This window comes from Quercus lobata, chromosome 8 (assembly GCF_001633185.2).
Source record: "Quercus lobata isolate SW786 chromosome 8, ValleyOak3.0 Primary Assembly, whole genome shotgun sequence".
Lineage (NCBI taxonomy): Eukaryota > Viridiplantae > Streptophyta > Magnoliopsida > Fagales > Fagaceae > Quercus > Quercus lobata.
In genome coordinates, this window is record NC_044911.1 from 31,985,899 (window position 1) to 32,007,498 (window position 21,600).

The 21,600-nt window shown below is 36.5% G+C and overlaps 1 long non-coding RNA gene across 1 annotated transcript; it reads right to left on the minus strand.

Annotated features, from left to right (window-relative positions):
• Positions 1–14,223: 14,223 nt before the first annotated feature.
• On the minus strand, positions 14,224–15,204 carry LOC115954466. The gene is made up of 2 exons (XR_004083916.1): positions 14,844–15,204; positions 14,224–14,715 (listed from the first exon to the last, which is right to left on the minus strand). It is a non-coding gene; the product is annotated as an uncharacterized LOC115954466 (long non-coding RNA).
• Between the last annotated feature and the right edge of the window lie 6,396 nt (positions 15,205–21,600).

Below are 21,600 nucleotides of genomic sequence, written 5' to 3' on the forward strand. Positions count from 1 at the left end.
AACTTCGGTAATGAGATCACACAGAAATTGTGCTCTTCCAAGATTTATGAAGGCGGTGTTAGATAGTGGGTAGAGATTTGAGGACATGATTAGTTTTAGAGTCGTCAGTTCAGGCAATAATTATGCAGTGCTGATAGATGATCCTTTGCTTCTAACCTTATGATCATACGGAGTGAGGTTCACATTTGCTGGTCTAGTAATGCGAAGAACCTGTGCAATGTAGTTTGCATTGATGGAGAACTCGGTTCCTCTAACCCAACATTTCAACTCTACTCCTGTGTATTTGGCATTAGAGTAAAATTCCTTAATTAGTTCATCAACTGGGTCCTCGAAATTCCCGAACAGATCAACCCAATCCCGTGCTTCAAAAATCCTAGGAACAAACATTGTGCTCAAGGTATCGAATTTTACTACACGTTCCATAATAGGAGTAGCATCTATAAAAATGCTTGAGAAGGTCTGTGAATCAAAAGGAGTCCTAAATCTCTCATTGTTTGAGACCTGAGATGACTGAGTCGATTGACGAGTCCTCTTAGCCATAGGGGATGGAACATCAGTGTCAATCTCCTTTCCTTTAGTTGAACGACGTGACATCTGCAAATGACAAGACACACAACAGAGAACCAATTGCAATAGCACAAGACACAAACATCAACTTGATTAAATTCACAAAAAAAATGAAATTCAGAGAGAGAACTTACTCAATCAATCACAGAACTTGAAACAGGTCAGCAACAAGAAATCATAAGCAACACTTATGGATTGTATATTTATGAATTTAGTAGGTATCCAAAAATGATGATTGATCAATTACAATTCAGTGCAAAGTAATCAATGAGCATTACACAATCACAAATATCTATCATGGTGACATTCCACCATGATAGATATTTGTGATATGAACAAAGCAACACAGTCATTCTGAACCAATCATACTCACGCTTAAAGTAAATCATAAAGAGCTCAAATACATATCTTATGGGTATGACATATTTCAAACAATCAAGGTCAGATAGCAAACTAGCTCAATGAAATATAATCATGATAGCAAACATATTCAGCAGTCTAGCAACAAAAATAACCAACCCCAAACAACTAAAACCAATATTTGAAGCAGACCCATGTTCGAACAATGCAAAACACACAAACTCAAACAAAATCTCACAAAATGAGGAAATACACGTATAAATATGTAAAATAGAGTGAGAAAATAAAAACCCATACCTTTTTTCTTGAATATTTGAGAATGAAATGATTCAAAAATGGAAGTTTGTTTGAGAGTGAGAAGGTGAGTTTGAGAGTGTTTCAAGTAAGGAAGAAGATGAACAGTCAGAAATGTTCGAGGAAAACTGAAAAGGTTTAAAAACTTACCCATTTTGTGCAAAACACGCGATTTTCGCGACTGAAACAATTCACGTTCCTGTCGCCAGGACCAGCCGCCAAACACTTGGAAGAAAACTTTTGGAAAAATTTTCCAAGTGTTTTTCACGACTGGAAGTTCCACTCGTGAGAGAATCGTAAACTGAACCGCGAAAATCTCTATTTACCCCTCGTGATTGGACCTTCCACCCGCGAACAAGTCGCCAACCTGAGCCGCGAAAAGCATGAAATTCCAAAATTTTGACAAATATTCTAAGTCTTTTTCATGACTAAAGCATTTACCCACCAATGAGTCGCCATTGAGTCATGAAAAATCTCTGTTATGGACTCGCAACTGAGGCATACGACTGGTTCTACCCGCGATTGAGTCGCCAGAATAGGGCAACACAATTTTTGAATTTTTGACAATTTTTGTAAAAACAAAGTACTTTCCAAAAACAACTAAAACACTCAAAAATCTTTTTATGATTGATCAACAAAGATTGAGCATGTGAAAACACATTTAATCAAGTACAATCACATGAATGAATATGGCATTCATTGAACATAGACATGTGTTGTGTGTGAATATCAAAAATGAGATAGTCCTTAGTCTATTGTGAAACTTCAATGATCAATTCAATCAAGACATACACAACTAGCACTAGATAATGTGACCCATCTCAATTATAGAAGTATGTATATATGACCTCCCACATAGGCTTGAGCAAAATATCTTTGAAACTTTTCATTTAGCTCCATTTTTGACATATCATTTGATCTTTTTGAATCAACACATCTCATTGTGAGATTGATGCCTGAAATTTTTGATATTTCACTTTAATGAGTTAGCCTTTGGGTTTTTGGGCATCATACAATTTTAATTTTTGGTCGCTTTCCCTTTTACCTAGTCAAATACTATTATGTGCGACAGGTTTTTGCAGCTCAATATCTCTTTTCATTTGGAGATTTACATTTGGTGAGCTCTTTTAGCTAAAAACAATAAAATAAAGAGTGGGAAGATATATAGACACAAGTTTATGAATGTCTCAAGATCAACAAAACCATTCACTAATCATTCATGACAAGGTTGAAGATCTATTTACAACAGTCACATAGATTTCAAAATTTCTCCCACAATGATATGAGTGCATAGAGAACAAGCTATGCTTGTAGATGCACAAAGCCATTTGCACAAAGGTACAAGATAAAACATATTTTGAGACAAAACTCAGCAATGTTGATCAAACTTTTTGGATTTTCTACTTTTTATGTGGTTTTTGGATTTTTGACACACAAGAAGAAAGAGATTGATTAAAGGCAACAATGTAAAAACATTTTAAATGAATGAAAGCAAAAGCAAACAATTTTCAATTCACATAAAAAAAAACAGACCAACAGTCACACAACATAGGAAGTGTTAATGCATAGACATGTTGTAATGCTTATGCATGAGTACCCTTCATCACCCACACGTCACGTGCGTTTAGGGTTATATCCTTATAGGATTGGGTACGAGAGTTAGGACTTTCAAACCTTTTAGTGAAGCTTTCCGAGCAATTGGTGAATGCACCAATCATCTTCATCACGCCCATCATTCTAGGATCACCATTTCGATCTCTTGATGGCTCAACAGCCCAAGTCCTCTTGTCATTTCTTGGCCTTCTTGACCTTTGATCACTAGCATTCCTCAATGCTCTCAGCTTATGACAATTGGGTCGGGTGTACCCTTGAAGTCCGCAGTGATGACACACATGGTTCGTTCTAGGACCTCTTTGCGATCGTGGAAGAGATTTTGCTCTGGCTTCAAACCTGACCACAGATTGATTAGGGGCTTGTTTAAAACCCGCTAGTCAGTTACATTCTTCTTCTTCTCAACATTTGCCTTTTCAACAATAGGGGCAACTACAACCAGCTCTTTGTCCTTCACAAACTTCACTTCTTTGGAGATGTTCACAACTGAACTACTTTCTCCAGTGTATCTTAATCCGGTATTGTTGAAGAAGGTCTTCTGAGAGGAAAGGACATCATCAAGCTTCTTTATGGAGACTAACTTTACCTTAGCATTTGCTTGAACCACCTCAAGCTCAAGGAATTTCACCTTGGTGTAAGCTTCAGTTAGTTCGCCGTTTAGCGTCTCTATCTCACACTTGGCCTCCTTATATCTCACTAGGAGACTTCTATAGTCCTCCTCAGCTTTCTTCATCTTTTTCACAACTGCCTTGGCCACCCTTGCATATTCTCCTGACTTCTCAAGTAGAGAATTGTAGTTCTCTTTAAGACCAGTTGTTTCTTCATCTTCTTTAGCATCTGATTCTTCTACAATTCCCATGAATTCCTCATCACTATGCTCCCCAAGCACTTCTACAAGCAAATTCAAGTCCTCCGAAGACTCAACATGAGCAACAGTCATGAATGCTGAGAAATTCCCTTCTTCATCACAGCTATCCTCTGAATCAGAGGTGGAGGAATCTGAGTCATTGAGAGTGGTGGCATACGCCTTACCCTTCGATCTCAGGTAATTAGGACATTCCTTTTTGAAATGGCCCTGTCCATTACACTCAAAACAAGTGACTCCTTGAGTAGATTGAGACTCCTTCCCTTCTCTCTTTTTGAAGTCCTTCTTCTCCTTTCCGGAACTCATAAATTTCCCTTTACCACCAAATTTCTCACTGTTCTTGAACTTTAGAAATTTGCAGAAATTCCTTGCAAGGTAGGCAACATCCTTTTCTACTACATCTTCATCCGATGAACCATGACCTTCTACCCTTTCATTTATCGTCTTAAGAGCCAGTGATTTGCTCTTTCTTTGATTTGGTAATGAAAGTTCATACGTTTGGAGAGAACCAATCAGCTCTTGGACTTTGAATTCATCATGGTCTTTGCTCTCCTCAATTGCAGTTACCTTTACACAGAAGCTCTCCGGCAATGAACGAAGAATTTTTCTTACAACTTTTGAGTCCTCCATTTTCTCTCCCAAGTTAAACTTGCCGATGACTACTTCATTTTGCTTACTATAGAAAGAGTCAAAGGACTCATCCTTACTCATCCTGAGCTCCTCAAACCGAGTAGTCAGCATTTGTAGCTTTGTGTCCTTAACTTTCTTTGTACCCTCATAAGTGGTCTCCAAAATCTGCCATGCTTCCTTGGCAACAGTGATATGAGAAATCCGATGGAACTCATCTAGGGACACACCACAAAAAATTGCGTTAAGTGCTTTGCTATTAGCATTTGATGCCGCGAGAGCTGCCTTATCCCAAGTGGATTTGGCTGCGTCCAACCTATTTCAGCAGCATCCCAAACAGCCTCATCTATAGAACACAAAAATTCTCTCATCTTCACCTTCCGAAAGGCATAGTTGCTACCATCAAAATATGGTGGAGTATTTAAAGATTGAGACTGGTCCATCTCAATTTGGGGTCAAGGATCACACTGAGGTAATGAAACCAATATAAGTGAACCCGCTCTGATACTAATTGAAAGTTCAATTAGTGTATAAAACACTATGAACGTTTAGACCCCCAATTTACAAATTACCAATTCAAGCTTAATATCAAACAATTAATGTGCGGAATATGAACACAAGCTTAATACAGAATTGATAAACAATCTAAACCAATTAAAATCACATCCACAACAAAAATTAAAAGGCAAAGATTAAGAGAAGAGAGATGCAAACACAAGGACAACACAACGATGTGTTATTGAAGAGGAAACCGAAACCCTCGGCGTAAAACCTCTCCGCCGCCCTCCAAGCAGTAAATAATCCACTAAAGAATGTAGTTGGGATACATGAACAACAGAAGACCCTCCAAGCTTAATCTACCCAATGTATCTAAGCCCTCCAAACTCCTACTCCAACGAGGTTACGCCGAACCTATTTCTTCTTTAGCTTACAGGATTTCGCTACTTGACCATAGCATCTACCAATAAGAAATTGGTCCCTTTTTAATTAATTCCCAAACACCAAATGGTCTTCTCACAGATATGGGTATGGTGAGAAAATGTTTTGGTAATGTACCTCTCAAGGATTTGACAATGGAGAGGAAGAAAGTAGAGGAATTTGAAGAGTCTCTATGTGAAGATTGTGGATGAATCAATCTTGTTTTTTTCTAGGGTTTCTCTCTCAAAATTCTCTCTGGAAGATCTCTAAATTTTGTGGGTATAAGGGTCTATATATAGTAGGGTGAGAAGGAATGCGAAAAGTCAGTTTTTCTCAAACAGGGTGGTCTAGCGACTTGGCCTCGCGACTGGGCTGAGTCGCGAGTTCAAGCTGCGAGCTAATGGCCTGGCTAGCTTGGGACTTTTGTCCTGTAGTGCAATAGCTGGCATGACTCTTCAGCTCCCTTGCATGCTTCACACGTGTGCCAACTTTGGTGGCTTGTCAGTTGCGAGTCAGCCGCGAGTCCCAACTGCACTTCTCTGCGTCCTTGCACAATCTTGAGCATTTCTTCACACTCTCTCACTCACTTCCCTTAAATGATTCACACCTAAATACAGGGTTACTAATTGATAAAATACAAGTAAATTTGGCACGGAATAAAACCAACAAGATGGTTGATAAAATTCAACCTTACACAATCATTAGAGACTTTACTAATAGAGCTAATTGGAACCCATGAGATTTGAAATTCAAATCATGTTTATAAAAAAATAAACTAATTGGTTTTTTTTTTTTTTTGAGAAAATCTAATTAGTATTTTAGCATGATGATAAAGATTATTTATTATAAAATGGATATTATAAGTTAAAATCCTATTGTATTAAAAAAAAAAAAAAAAAAAAAAACATTTATCCACTTGATCAAAAACCTACTTTGTCAAAACCTACACATATAATTATAAAAAATTAAAACAAATCTACAGTTGCATTTGACATTGGGTTAAAATTTTTTTTTTCCTTTTTACTATTTAGCTTATTTATGCTACTATTCATAGGTCTCATTGCATTTTTTGGTACTATATGAGTCCCACTGTACTATTTCAACTACCTTTTAGTTTTCTCTACAATACTTTCAGTAAAAAGTTTCCAATTTCAACTAAATAAGCCGTTCCCAAACGGACTCGTATACAAATCACATGCTTTTAAACGCCTTGGACCTCCGAGATTAATCCTTACTAGTACAATTTGAGATATGAATGGTCCAAATCTCTTTTGTATTTGTTTCTGCCTTTCGTCTTTCTCATTAAAGAGGAATTATTCACCAAAGAAGTTTTTTTTTTTTTTTTTAATGTAAATTTTTTATTATCTACTTATGATTTAAAAAAATAGTGATGCTAGAGATACAACAATTTTATTACATAGTTACAAATTGATTTGTCACAAAACATTAAAAGAAAAAAATTATACATTCATATATTAGGTAGTTGAAGCTAACCAATCATATTTGTTGTTATATAATATTATTTTGTAAGTTCTATGTGGTAAAACTTTGCAAAAATGGCCAAATACCAACTTTGGCCGAAATAATTTGCATTTTACCTTTGTTTAAGAAATAATCAGTAATCTACCACTGTTTTGAAACTCGAGTTCAAAAAGGTCAAGTTCTACATAAAACTCGAGTTTATAAAAATCGAGTTCCAAAAAAAGAAAATGACATGGTGGCACAAGCTAACTTGGAATTAAAAAAATATAAAATGCCACTAGAACTTGAGTGGTACAAACTAGAGCTCTATGAAGGGTGGAACTCACTTCTATAAAATTGAGTTCCATTCATACACTTTCATTAAACACTCATTGACTCACTAACACACACACTTTCTCTCTCTCATTCTCTCTCTCTCTTTAGAACCATCACTCTAGTTCTTTCTGTCTCTTATGGAGGCCAATGCAAGCTATGCTTTCAATGGAAAGATCATGCTAGCCATAGTGATCACTTTCTTCGTTGTTGTAGAAGTATAGTTGAACAAATTTTTGGCTGATAATGAGTGGGAATATGTACTAAGGTTGAGAATGACTAGGGTTGTGGTATAGGGTAGTTGGAAAGAGGTGTAAAAGTTATCATGTCATATGTCTCTTAATGAAATGTGGCCTTATGCTTATGTGTGTGGGACAAGCTAAAGTGAAAGAAAAAAAGCTGAAAGAGGGACATGGCATAAATTTGCTGCCCTTTAGGAATATGGACCTCAGTTTTATGGTACTCGAGTTTTATGAACTCAAAAAATACATTACAAATAACTCAAGTTTCACAACCTCGAGTTTCACGTGGCATTTTTTAATTAAAATAATCCAGGTCAGCGGGTGCCACCGTGGCAATTTTTGTGGAACTCGAGTTTTAAAAAGGTGGTAGACCACTAATTATATCTCAAACAATGATAGAACACAAATTATTTCAACCAAAGATGATATTTGGCCATTTTTGCTGGTAAAACTTATAGCATCTTTAGCATTTTTCTTTTGGAAAATTGTGAAGTACACCCCTAAAGTTAGGGTTATTTGGATTTTACATCCTGAAATTTGAAAAGTTAAATTTTACATCTTGAAGTTCCCAATTGTTAGCAAAAGCAGCCCTCCAATTGCCTTCATGTTTTTTTAGGGTAAATACAAAGTGCACTACTAAATTTTGGAATTGTTTAGATTTTATACTATTAAAATTTGAAATTTTGGATTTTACACAATGAAGTTCCCATCTATTAGCAAAAGCAAACCCTCTGATATTGGACTCGCATACATGACCATCAAGTGAGACATTGGCTACTTAGGGATATGACTGAAATAACCTTTTTATCATTTAGATTCTTTAGACCAACATTTAGTTTGAAATCTCAAGTCTTTTATTTCAGTGAGACTAAATACGAATTATTTGAATTCAAACTTTCAAATATTTGTTTATATATTCGAGCAACATTCAAGAAGGTGGATGGTCTCATGGTCTTCATGGTCCCCCTTGGTCCAAACTTCCCTCCATCCCCGTGAATAAATTTGTAAATCCTATAATTGGATGTATCCCGTGGTATATTCCTCTAGTTTTATATTGTAATCAAAGTTCTATACAGTAGTGGGTTCCAATTAACTCAACTGGTAAAATTTTTTATGGTTGAATAAGATATCTAAGATTCAATTCTCGCTATGTATACCAAAAACTGATTGGTGTCTCGGTTTGATAATAAAGTGCTATCATCAGGAATGAACACCATAAGTTGAAACTCTCTAAAAAAAGTTCTACACTATACACAAGAGAATCATAGTTGCCTGATTTTTCTATCACCTACATGGAAATTGCACTCATAGAATATGGTTGTTAGGATCGAGATCCTATGCATGATCGATGGAGAGGTCATATGGATCAGACTAGAATCGTAAAATTTTATTTTTAATTTGAAAAAATGGTAATGATGATTTATAGATAATCATTGTTTCTTAAAAAAAAAAAATACTGGATAATCATTATAGTTGTTAATAAAAAAATTGTTTAATTCGATTTAATGCAATTTCTTCACTTTTGTAGTGTTGAACGAAGGAAGGAACTAACTCACTAACTGCCAAAAGCAAATAGGAAATATATAAGTTTACTTAAAACTTACTTTGAAATTCATAATTAATGGACATATCCTTTTTTTTTGAAATCCCAATAAAAAATAATTTGGAAAAAAGGTAAATACTAAATGGAAAAGTCTTATTTTTGTGTTTTGTTTATAAGAAAACATACTTCAGAACCCAATTTTATGGCTTACATTAATTTTGAGCTAATTACAAAATTAATCGCAATTGTTAATGTGATTAGCCAATTAACATATGCATGGATACATAATTGTAAAAGTAAATCCCAACCAACAACACAAGTACCCAAACACCACAAAGTGTTTAAGAGGAGAAAAACACACAATTAGGTCAAGAAAACTCTCTAGGGCCTATAGCACCAAACCAATTCACTAACAAGAATAGTTTCAATACACCTCATTTACAAAGCTAGTAAATGACATTCGTGTATTCGAGCTCTCCACTCTTGCTCGCAACTAATTCCACAAATATTTTTTTCCTTTCTACTCATCAGTGTCACAGTTGAGCCGCCAATCATCGCAAGAATAAGTCTCCATGGCTACTCCAAGACTTATTGGAGATTTTAGGACTGTGCCAAGGATTCTCAATACCAAAAAGCAATAACGAATGCTTAAGGATTTAGTGTGTGTAAGGTTTTAATATCCTTTCAAAGGATTTAGAAATTAGAGAGGGAGAAGGTAGAGAGAATAAATTAATTTTTGCTCTAAGGTAAAAGGTTACTCTCCAACTCTTCAATATGGGAATTGCATGATGAATCTTGTGGGTTAGAATGGTATATGAGAGCGCTTGATTGGACAATTATATTAGAGAAAATTATAACAAAAACTTTCCCAAGTTTTGTCAATCTTGCTCGACCGAGAGAGAGGCAAGATTAGTAGTTCAACTCGCCTGTCATTTTGCTTGACACTTACAATCTCACTCAACTGAGATTTTTCACATTACAGCACCAACTTTAACACTTTGACCTCTCAAACCAATACAATGTAGCCCACAGTTTTGCACATTATAATGGAAATATTAAAAAGGAAAATACATGAAAAATTGAAATGAAACATACCAACACTAATATCCTAACAACTTCCTTTTTTGTTTAAATATATTTACTTTAACTCGTTTGTTAATTTATTTATTTTCAATTGAAATAAATCAATATTTGTTATAAAAAAATAATAAAAAAAAAGGAAGAAGAATGCCCAACACGATAGTCTTGTTTGATATTTTTCCCCCCTTTCCCAACATAAATTAACATATCTACCTAATGAAATTTATATCTGAAAGTTCAAATAGTGTAAAAACACCCTTGAAAGTTTAGACCCCCAATTTACAAATAAACAAATTCAAGCTTTATGTCAAACAACTAGTGTGCGGAAAATGAACAAAAGCTATAATATAGAATTGGAAAAACTATCTAAGCCAAATTAAAATCACAACCCACAGCAGATAATAAAAGGTAAAGATAAAAGGGAAGGAAGATACAAACACAAAGACAACACGCGATGTGTTGTCGAAGAGGAAACCGAAGCCCTCAGCGTAAAACCTCTCCGCTGCCCTCTAAGCGGTAAACAATCCACTAGAAAATATAGTTGGGATACATGGACAGCAATAGAACCTCCAAGCCTAATCTACCCAGTGCACCTAAGCTCTCCAAACTTCTTGCTCCAACGAGATTGTACCGAACCTTTTTCTTTTCTAGCTTCCCGGATTCCGTTACTTGACCATAGCATCAACCAATGTAGATTGGTTCCTTCCTAACTGCTTCCCAGAACACCAAACAGCCCTCTCACAGTAATGAATATGGTGAGAACAAGGTTTTGGTAAAATGCCTCTCAAGGGTTTGACAATGGAGAGGAAGAGAGTTGAGGAATTTGAAGAGACTCTAATGTATAGATTGTAGGTGAATCAATCTTGTTTTACTCTAGAGTTTCTCTCTCAAAATTCTCTCTGGAAGCTCTCTTTCATTTGTGGGTATAAGGGGTATTTATACTAAGGTGAGAGGATAACATGAAACGTCAGGTTTTTCAAAACAGGGGTGGCTCGCGGCTTGGTCTCGCGACTTGACTGAGTCGTGAGATCCAGTCACGAGATAACCGTATGGCCAGTTGTCTTGTTTTGTCCTGTAGTGCTCCAACTAGCATGACTGTTCACCTTCTGACATGCTTGGCACGTGTGCTGCATCTGGCGGCTTGCAGCTGCGAGTCACTCGTGAGATCAAGCCGCGAGTCTCTGTTTTCTTGCACACTCTTGAGCAATCAACACTTTATCTCACTCACTACCCTTACAACAAAACCCACCTAAATACAGGGTTACTAAATGCTGAAATACAAGCAAATTTGGTACAGAATAAAGCCAACAAGATGGTTGATTAAATTCAACCTTACAATATCTTAATCCTGATTTTTTGGATATTTTGATAGATGGTTGAGAGGGAATTTTAATCATAGATGTTTCCATTGAAAATACCAAGAAGTACAAGTTGAATTTCAAGGTTCTACCTTGATCCATTGTTGGTTTATTGGACCAAGCCTATCTGAACAAGTGAAATCGTGTTTAATTATTTCTCAAAATGTTGACTTGACCATAAAATTGTACCTCCTACATCAAGAGTTATAATTTTAGAGTCTCCACTTAATTAAATTATAAAAGAATAAGAAAATCATACAACAAAAGAATTTTCATTTTAATATTGATTGAAAATACTTTAAAAACTTTAAAAAAATTACATGGCTTGGGATCTTAATTACATTATAAAAAAGGAAAATTATATGATAAGAGTTGGTCTATTAACTATGTTCTGATTCAAAAAATAAAATAAAACTATGTTCTAAGATACTAGGTGGGATCAATCTTTTATAGTAAGGTAGTCACCATCATTTCATGTCACCCATTCCCCCAACATGTCTAGAAAAAACATAAAAATGACATGTCATTCAATCAACCTATGTGCATTCGTACTTTTTTTTTTTTTTTTTTTTAATTGAGAAAGAGGCTACTAATATTATTAGCTGAAATCGGCAAAGAGAACAGAATAAAGGCGAAGGGGAGAATCCTTTAATCACACCAACAAACTTCTAATATGTGTAGTTAGGTTATGAGCTACTTTGTTATTAAGTCTGCGTATATAAGAAAAGGAGATACAAATATTGGTAACTAATGTGGATTTAGCCAAAGTAATAATGTGACCCAAAGGAAGAAAGGGAGTCTTCGACAGAGTTGAGAGCGTTGATCATGGATTCCGAATCTCCTTCGAGGATGACGGGTTTGATGCTATGCTCATGAGCAAAAGAAATCTCCCTAGTAGCAGCCATGGCTTCAACAATATCTAGTGAGAAAGGGAGAGGACCTTGTTCCGAGAGTGATGCCACAACATTTCCTCGCCAGTCTCGAATGACTACTCCCAACCCTGCCCTGCCCAATTCTGGAAATGTAGCCCCATCGAAATTGATCTTGAAGCAGTCCCTTGGAGAAGGAAGCCATTGAGACCAAGCCCAAGAGTTGCTAATGCCGTCCTGTCAAGATGGGAGAGAAACATTAAATTGCTTGATATCTGAGAGAGCTTGCGAGGCTTGAGGGACCTCTTGGGAGATGGGAAAATCCTTTGAACCAACTCTAAGTTGATTCCTTCAGTACCATATTGTCCACAACACCATTGCCAACAGCTCCAGATTCTTACCTTCCGCTTGTACGAAGAGAACCAGGTCCCTCAACCATGGGAAGTTATGCAGCTAACTAAACTCAAAACCTGGTATAGCTTCCCAAACTTCTTTGATCTTCGGACACTCCCCAAAAAGCATGACTAATAGTCTCAGGGGATAAATGACAGTGCTCGCAAACATCATCAGTGAGGATTTTTTTTTTCTTCCATAGACTTCGCTTGACAGGGATCGCTTCTCGACAAGTATGCCATAAGAAATTTCTGACTTTGTTTGGGACAGAGAGTCCCCAAATCCGTTTCCAAATGTCATCATGCTGCGATTGGTTGACCCGCAGAGCTAGAAGAGTGGAATCTTTGGCTAGGAATTTTGTACCTAATTTCACAGAGTATACAAATATCTAATATCTAATATTGGGCAAGCAATTATAAGTGCCAAAACGTTGGTCCTCCCTCTTCTCTTCTCAGCTTAGTTTTCAATATTAAAATGAAGACATGTTAGTACATGAGAAAAAGTTGCTACAAACACATTTATAAAGTAACTAAAACTGTGACTTGAAGTTACAATTTTCAACAAATTGTGTAACAAACACTATTCTTAATATATTACCATGCTTCATACAGCTAGTAAATGGTATATTATATGTTGCGCCAAGTGCAACTGCCCTAAAATAATTGCACACCTAACATTTTTTTTTCTTTGATAGAAACATTTTCATTTACTTTAATTATTAAAGAATGAATAGATCATATATAGTTTGATACGACTCTATGTATCCAACTATGATTAGTGTTTCAATTTAAGACTTTAGTATAAGAATTGCTTCGATAAAATGGTCGAATCTTTGGCTGGTGGTGGCACATTATCATTACTTGCCACCCTCAATTTGGTGATCCACAGTTGGATTTAAATTCAATTGAAAAAATTTATATATCTTTAATACAAGACTAAACGGTTGGATCTTAAATTAAATATAGGCCGTCAAAAATGGTTAAAATTGGTTAAAGTTTGGTCAAACTTAGTTAAACATGGTCAAACTTCATTTTTTATTCTAAAATAATTCTTGGATTTGGCACAAATTGTGTAGGTTTAGCCCAGTGGAGTTTTTTTGAGTGGGTGGCATTTGGGGTGGAACTAGCTAGGGTTTTTTCTTGGTTTTCTTGCTTTGAGAAAACTTAATTTATGGTAGGGTAAAACGGGGTCATAACTTTTTTGGAATTTTGTCCAATTCCATTTAGGTACTTTTCTGCTTTTTTGTTTGGTTTTGTATGATTGTTGCTGCTATCATTTTCTATTTTGATTCAGCAACACCTAAACAATCCATTAAATGAGTCAACACTTTTGTATGTTGGCATTTTTCGGGAGATAGATGTTGAGAACAAAGTCAAAAAATATAGACAAAATTAACACAAAAAATTGAATTAGTCCTAAAATTGAGGATATAAAAAATATGTTGAATATGTCAGCATTTTATGTGAGTCAAATGAGGGTATGTACGTTGAAACAACTAAAGATTAAATTGATTGAATTATTTTTGTGGCAACTAAAACAAAATTGGTCTTCAAAATTAAGGTCCATAAAGTAGTTTTTGCAAACAACAAACAGAACAGAGGGAGGGTGGTGAAAATTTTCTTTATGAAATAGAATTTTGTATTGAAGCAAGAACAAAACAGAGATTGACTTTGAGTATAACACACAGAGAGAGAGAGAGAGCTGAATGAATAGAAAAATTGTATTTCTTGCTGATTTACAAATTGAAGCTAATCTCACTATTTATAGTACAAAGCTTATGAGAATAACTGAATAACTTTAGGTTCCACATTATGCGGATTAGCTTTGTGAAACCAAGGAGAAGAAACTGTTTACTCAACTGATTTTCGCACCATCTTCAACTGCTCTTCAAAGGCACACTCACGACACCGTTTAGGCAGAGTTATACACAATCAAATGCATAAGTGAAAACGGGCATTTTGCATTAGATGCCTTTAGTAGAACAGTGCATTTCATCAGATTAGAAACTGCCTTCAAATCTCAACAGTAACTTCTGATTTCTTCTTCCTCCTCGAGCTATTCTTCAACCCAGATGAAGCTTCATCTGCAACATACCCCCTCAAACAATAGGAGGAAGAATCCACTAGGAGTTTATGCCGTTGATGAAGGAAAGAAAGAGTAGGCAGGGGTTTAGTGAAGATGTCTGCAAAATTATCTTTACCAGAAACAAAATGAACACATAAATCTCTACGCAAAACTTTCTCATGAACATAATAAAAATCGATTTCCATATGCTTTGTGCGAGAGTGAAAAACAGGATTAGCAGATAACGCAACATCTCACCAAAGGACTGGCACATGAGGAAGAAAATTCACAATTCATTGAACAAAATTCGAAGCCAAGAGATCTCTGCAGCTGTGGTGGCTAAAGCTCAACATTCAGCCTCTATGGAAGAACGAGATAAAGTACTCTGCTTTTTGGTGGACCATGAAATAGGAGAGGGACCAAGAAACAAGAAGACCAGTGGTTGAGCAACGGTTAGTGGGATCTTCGGCCCAATCCACACCTAAAAATGCTGTGAGAGTCAATGGACCAGGTGTAAAAGAAATGCCATGATGCAAGATTCCTTGAATATATCGAAGAACACGTTTTGTAGCTTCTAAGTGAGTAGATGTGGGTCTACTCATAAATTTGCAAAGCTGGTGAAAACTAAAGGCAAGATAACATGTAAAAGTCAAGTACTAAAGAGCACCCACCATACTTCTATACACAGTGGGATCAAAGAGAGAAACACCATCATAAGGAAGTAATTTGGTGGATGGACAGCATGGAGTCGTAGTAGGCTTCGAATTCTCCATATGAAATCTATAAAGGATATCAAAAGCATACTTGGACTGAGTGAGAGTAATGCCAAATTTAGAGTGAGAAATCTGTACGCCCAAGAAATAATTGAGTGATCTGAGATCCCTAAGTTCAAAAATTGTACTTAAGGCTACAATAAGTTGAGCAATATGAGCAGAATTGTTCCCAGTTATAATGATATCATCTACATATAGTAGCAAATAGATGATGGTGCTTGTAGAATGAAAAATGAAAAAGGAACTGTCAGCCATAGAAGCAGTGAATCCAAGATGGAGAAGATGAAATGTGAATCTCTCAAACCAGGCCCGAGGGGCTTGTTCAAGACCATACAAGGACTTATACAGTTTACACACATAGCTTGGATAAGCAGGGTCCACATACCCAAGAGGCTGTTGCATATACACCTCTTCCTTGAGAAATCAATGCAAGAAAGCATTAGACACATCTAGCTGTCATAAAGGCCAATTGCAACTAAAAACAATTGCCAAAACAAGCCTTACAGTAGCAGGCTTGATCATTGGACTAAAAGTTTCAGAATAGTTTATGCCTGCCTGTTGATGAAAACCTTTTGCTACAAGCCTTGCCTTGTAATGAGCAATTGAGCCATCACTGTTGAATTTAAGCTTAAAAACTCACTTGCATCCAACCAAGTTTGCATGAGGAGGAGCAGGAACTAAATTCCAAGTGTTTTGTTTTTTTAAGGCCTGAAACTCAGCATCCATTACCTCATACCATTTAGGGTATTTAGATGCAATTTTGAAGGATGGGGGTTCTGTGTAGGTGTAGTCCAAAATGGTTTTATAGCATAAATTGGTGTTAGGCTTAGTAATGCTACTATTGGATCTAGTTTGCATAGGATACAGATTACTGACAGTGGTAGTGGAAACTTCAAGCGTGATAGGAGGAATAGATGAAATAGCAGAGGAAGAAATTGTAGGTAATGAAGCAATAGTGACAAGGACAATAGTTAAGGTATCTATAGGAGTATGTAATGGAGCAGAGTGAGGGAGAGATGGGGTAGCAAGCATAGCAGGAGGAGTGGATTGTGTGGTAGGCAGTGAAGGAGTGGATGGTGTGGCAGTCATAGAAGGAATAGATTGTGGTATATAAGGACCCAATAAAGAAAGTTGATTTGAAGAGTGAAGATAAAGGAGATTTGATAACCAAAGTGAATTTAATATAGTTGAAGTTGGAGAAGATGAATAAGTAAAAGAAGTAGAAAGAGAAGTGAAGGGAAATTTGGATTCATTGAACAACACATGCCTAGAGGTGTAAAGATGCTGAGATTGAACATCAAGACAGAGATACCCTTTAGAATTAGAGGAATATCCTAAGAATAGACACTCCTTGGTTCTAGGCTCAAGCTTATGAGTAGTGTAAGGTCTGAGACGTGGATAACATGCATAGCCAAAAACTTTTAACCATGATAGATCAGGATGAGAAGAATAGAGCTTGTACCAAAGGGAAACAGTGTTCAAAACAGAAGTGGGAAGTAAGTTTATTAGTGAAACTGCTGTAAGAACAACATATGACCAGTAAGTAGTGGATATAAAGGGTTGAGATAACAGAGTTATTATGGTTTCAATGAGGTGCCTGTTAGGACATATGTGTTTCACATGTTAAGAACATATGTCATGATTTTATTTAATTGGCTTATCCTTTGACAAAACACATTTTACTTGTATTTGGCTAGATTTAGGATGTTTTAAATACTTCAAGAAACCTTATTTCAAGATCAAGTATTGAAGTTTTCAAGTCTGTTCAAGAAAACAAATTCAAAGTGCAAAATCCTTAAAGCTCGACAACTGCATCTATCGAGCTTAAGGAAGCTGTTCTTCATTCGGTGTTCTCGACACCTGCTCGACATCTGCTCGACACCTACTATCTGTCGAGATTTAAGATTGTCAGAATTCTAATATGATGTTCTTGGGATCCATGAATGTGTCTTTGAGCTTTCTTTTCTCTTAACCCTAGACATATAAAAGGATCAGTTTAAGAGCCGTCAAAGTGTTCACAAGTTGCACAAGCCTTGAGCAAACTTTGTTCAAGCAAATTGTGACCAGAGATGAAATTCTTGCCCTAGTTCATCTCTTTCTCTTGAAGAAGTTGCTGTGTATGTGCACTATAGGGTTTTGTGACCAAGCATCTTCTTGATCTTCATCGTATGGATAAACTGAAGAAATTTGCAACCAACAACCTTCTTAGTTGGTGATTGAAGTCACGTACTGAGATCCGCACAATTGGTTAGTCACGTACTGGGAGTCGTGCATCTGAAAGGGGAACTGTCACTACAGAATAAGTCCAATTGGGTATTGGGGTAAGGGTTTAATTGTAGGTTGGTAAGGTACTTGGATTCCTTTACTTGTAACCGCTTGTTGTGATAATAGTGGAGTTTCGGGAGTGGTGACCTGAAAATCACCTGGTGGGGTTTTTGTCATTAGGGTTTCCCCATTCGTAAATAAATCACCGTGTTATTTATTTTCCGCTGCATATTTAGTTTATTGGTGATTTGTTTGTACTACCACACATTTGCATGATAAATTGATTAATTAATAACTTGGCTAATTAATTAATTAATTTCTATCACAATGGGTCATTTAGTTTGTGGCTTATCAAGTGGTATCAGAGTAGGCACACTCTGATTAGGGTTTAATCTTTGCTGTGTTGATCCATTGACCCCTGTTGTCATGACTGTAACCAGCTTGAAGAGATCTATGTTTTCAAATACATTTTGTTTTTCTAATCTCTTTTTGATTGAGTGTTTCAGAAAATACAAGTCTAAAAGTTATTTGAATTCTCTTATGATGACTATTGAAAAAGATCTCAGTTTGGCTAAGAAGAAACTAGACTGTCTCAGAATGAAAATGTGCAAAGGAGTTCGTCTGAGAAGAGTAAACATTAAAGGCTTCACTCGGAAAAGGCAGATGAGAGAAAGCACCATTCCCACTAATCTGTCATCTAAACATGAAGTGTGTTTTATGATGAAATCTGTATTTAAAGTTATGGACACATGTTTGTGGTACCTTGACAGTGGTTGCTCAAGACACATAACTAGAGACAGATCTCTCTTCAAGACCTTCTAGTCTAAAAAGGGTGGCAATGTCACTCTCAGTGATGGGAGAAAATCTCAAATTAAAGGAAAGGGAATTATTTCTCTACTTGGACTGCCAGACATTGCAAATGTCCTCTACGTAGAAGGTCTAAGGGTGAACCTGTTAAGCATAAGTCAGATATGTGATCAAGACTTCATGGTGCTATTCTCAAAGGGAAAATGTCTTGTCATGGATGAGTCTGGAAAGAACCTCATAAGTGGTGTTCGCACTTTAGACAACTGTTATGGATTGGTTCCTGATGCTGATATTGTGTACAACAGCATTCGTTTGCCAAATGAAGATTTATGGCATCAACGGATGGGACATGCTAGTTACAAACATCTCTCTATTGTATTTAGGCATGAATCAGTCTTGGGAATACCGAAGCTTAGTAGAATGAATAATGTGGTGTGTGGACCATGTCAACTTGGGAAACAGACAAAAGCTAAGCATCCAAGAACTCAGACATCAGCTACATCTAGGCCATTGGAGCTTCTACATTTGGATCTTATGGGTCCAACTAGAACCAAGTCTCTTGGTGGTAAGAGATACATCATGGTTATGGTAGACGACTTCACCAAATACACTTGGGTCATTCTCTTACGATCCAAGTCTAATGCTCCTGAACACATTGAAGCCTTATGCACAAGATTGCAGAATGATAAAAACCTGAAGATTGATCGAATTCGAAGTGACCATGGTAAAGAATTCAAAAACTCATATATGAAGTCCTTTTGCCAGAGATCATGCATATCTCAAGAATTCTCTACTCCTATTACTCCTCAGCAGAATGGTGTAGTAGAAAGAAAGAATAGAGTTATTCAGGAGATGGCCAGAGCCATGTTATATAACAAGGATTTGGCCAGAAACTTTTGGGGATAAGCTGTTAACACTGCTTGTCATACAATTAATAGGGTGTACTTCAGACCCGATACTAAGAAGACTCTATATGAGTTATGGAAAGGAAGGAAGCCGAATGTGAAGTACTTCAGGATCTTTGGAAGCATCTGTTTCATCCTCAAGGATAGAGAGAATGTGGGAAAGTTTGACTCTAGGAGTGATGAAGGTATATTTTTGGGCTACTCCTCCACAAGCAAGGCTTATCGAGTATACAACAAGAGAACTATGAAGGTAATGGAGACAATGAATGTTGTTATTGATGAGTCTTCAGATTCTAGTTCTCAGAAAGGTATTGAGGAGTTACCTAAAGAAATTCTTCCTCCTGAGCCTAATGAAGTTCAAGAACTTATTGAACAAGAACCTGCATCTCCAAGTACTCCTAGTACTCCCAGTGTTTTGGAAGATTCTGTAAACATACCCACTTCACCAGATTCCGAGTCTCATGAAGAGAAAAGACCTTCATCCATGGTTAAATTAAATCATCCTCCAGAAGATATTGTGGGAAATATGAATGAACTCACATTAAGGAAACAAACTGTTGTTAAATGTGTTACTAACTTTGTGTCTTATTCTTGTTATTTATCATAGGTTGAACCCACAAAAGTTGAGGAAGCACTTCAGGATGAAAGTTGGGTTGAAGCAATGCATGATGAACTTTTCAGTTTCAAAGGAATGACGTTTGGACCTTGGTACCTAGACGGGAGGGTGAACACATCATTGGTACAAAGTGGATATTCCGCAACAAGACTGATGAGGAGGGCAATGTGATCCGGAACAAGGCTCGGCTTGTAGCTCAAGGATACTTGCAAATGAAAGGAGTAGACTATGATGAAACATTTGCTCCGGTTGCCCGTATGGAGTCCATCAGAATTCTCCTTGCACTGGCCTGTCAATTAAAGTTCAAGCTTTATTAGATGGATGTGAAGATTGCTTTCTTAAATGGATTGCTCAAAGAAGACATTTATGTGGAGCAACCAAAAGGGTTTATTGATCCACACTTTCCAGATCATGTACTGTACCTCAAGAAGGCACTCTATGGGTTAAAGCAAGCCCCCAGAGCTTAGTATGATCAGGCTCTTTTCATCAAAAGAGAAGATAGAGAGCTAATAGTTGCCCAAGTCTATGTTGATGACATCATCTTTGGATCGACTAAGGAAGATCTTGCTCATGGTTTCTCAAAACTCATGCAGGCAGGGTTCGAGATGAGCATGATTGGAGAGCTAACTCACTTCCTTGGGTTGCAGATTCGTCAACAAGATTCAGGTATATTTCTATCTCAAACTAAATATGCTAAGAATCTTGTGAAAAAATTTGGTTTGGAATCTGCTAGTTCTGTCAGAACCCCTATGAGCCCAAATGTTAAACTCACTGTTGACTTGTTAGATAAAAGTGTTGATCCTTCTCTATATAGAAGCATGATAGGTAGTCTTCTTTACCTTACTGCTAGTAGACCTGACATTAGTTACAGTGTTGGAGTATGTGCTAGATATCAGACTAATCCCAAAGAGTACCATATGACTACTTTAAAGAGAATCATAAAATATGTCAAAACCACTGCTGAGTTTGGTGTGTGGTACAGCAAGGACACAAGTGATGTCCTAGCTAGGTACTCTGATGCTGATTGGGCTGGGAATGCTGATGATAGAAAGAGTACTTCAGGGGGTTGTTTCTATGTGGGTAATAATCTTGTCTCTTGGATGAGTAAAAAGCAGAACTCCATCTCATTATCCACTGTAGAAGCTGAGTACATTGCTGCCGATAGCTGTTACACCCAACTCCTATGGATGCAAAAACTCCTCCATGATTATGGTATTTGTCAAGAACATCTCACTATATATTGTGACAATACCAGTGCCATTAATATCTCTAAGAATCCGGTTCAACATTCTAGAACCAAACACATAGAGATTCGACATCACTTCATTAGGGAGCTTGTCGAAGATAGTACTCTCACTCTTGAGTTTATTCACACCGATGATCAAAAGGTTGACCTGTTTACCAAACCTCTTAACAGTAAACACTTCGAATTCCTTCGTCAAAACATTGGTGTTATCTCCATGGGATGATCTTCCTTTTTTCTTTTCTTTTTTCTTCCTCATGCATCTGCATCTAGTTTTTATGCTTTGTTTGTTTAACATGTTTTTGTTTGGTTATTTTTCAGTTTTTTCTTTGTTTTGTTTTTCTTTATAAAAATAAAAAAAATTATTGAAAAATCAGAAAAATACAAAAACAATGTGTTTTGTCTT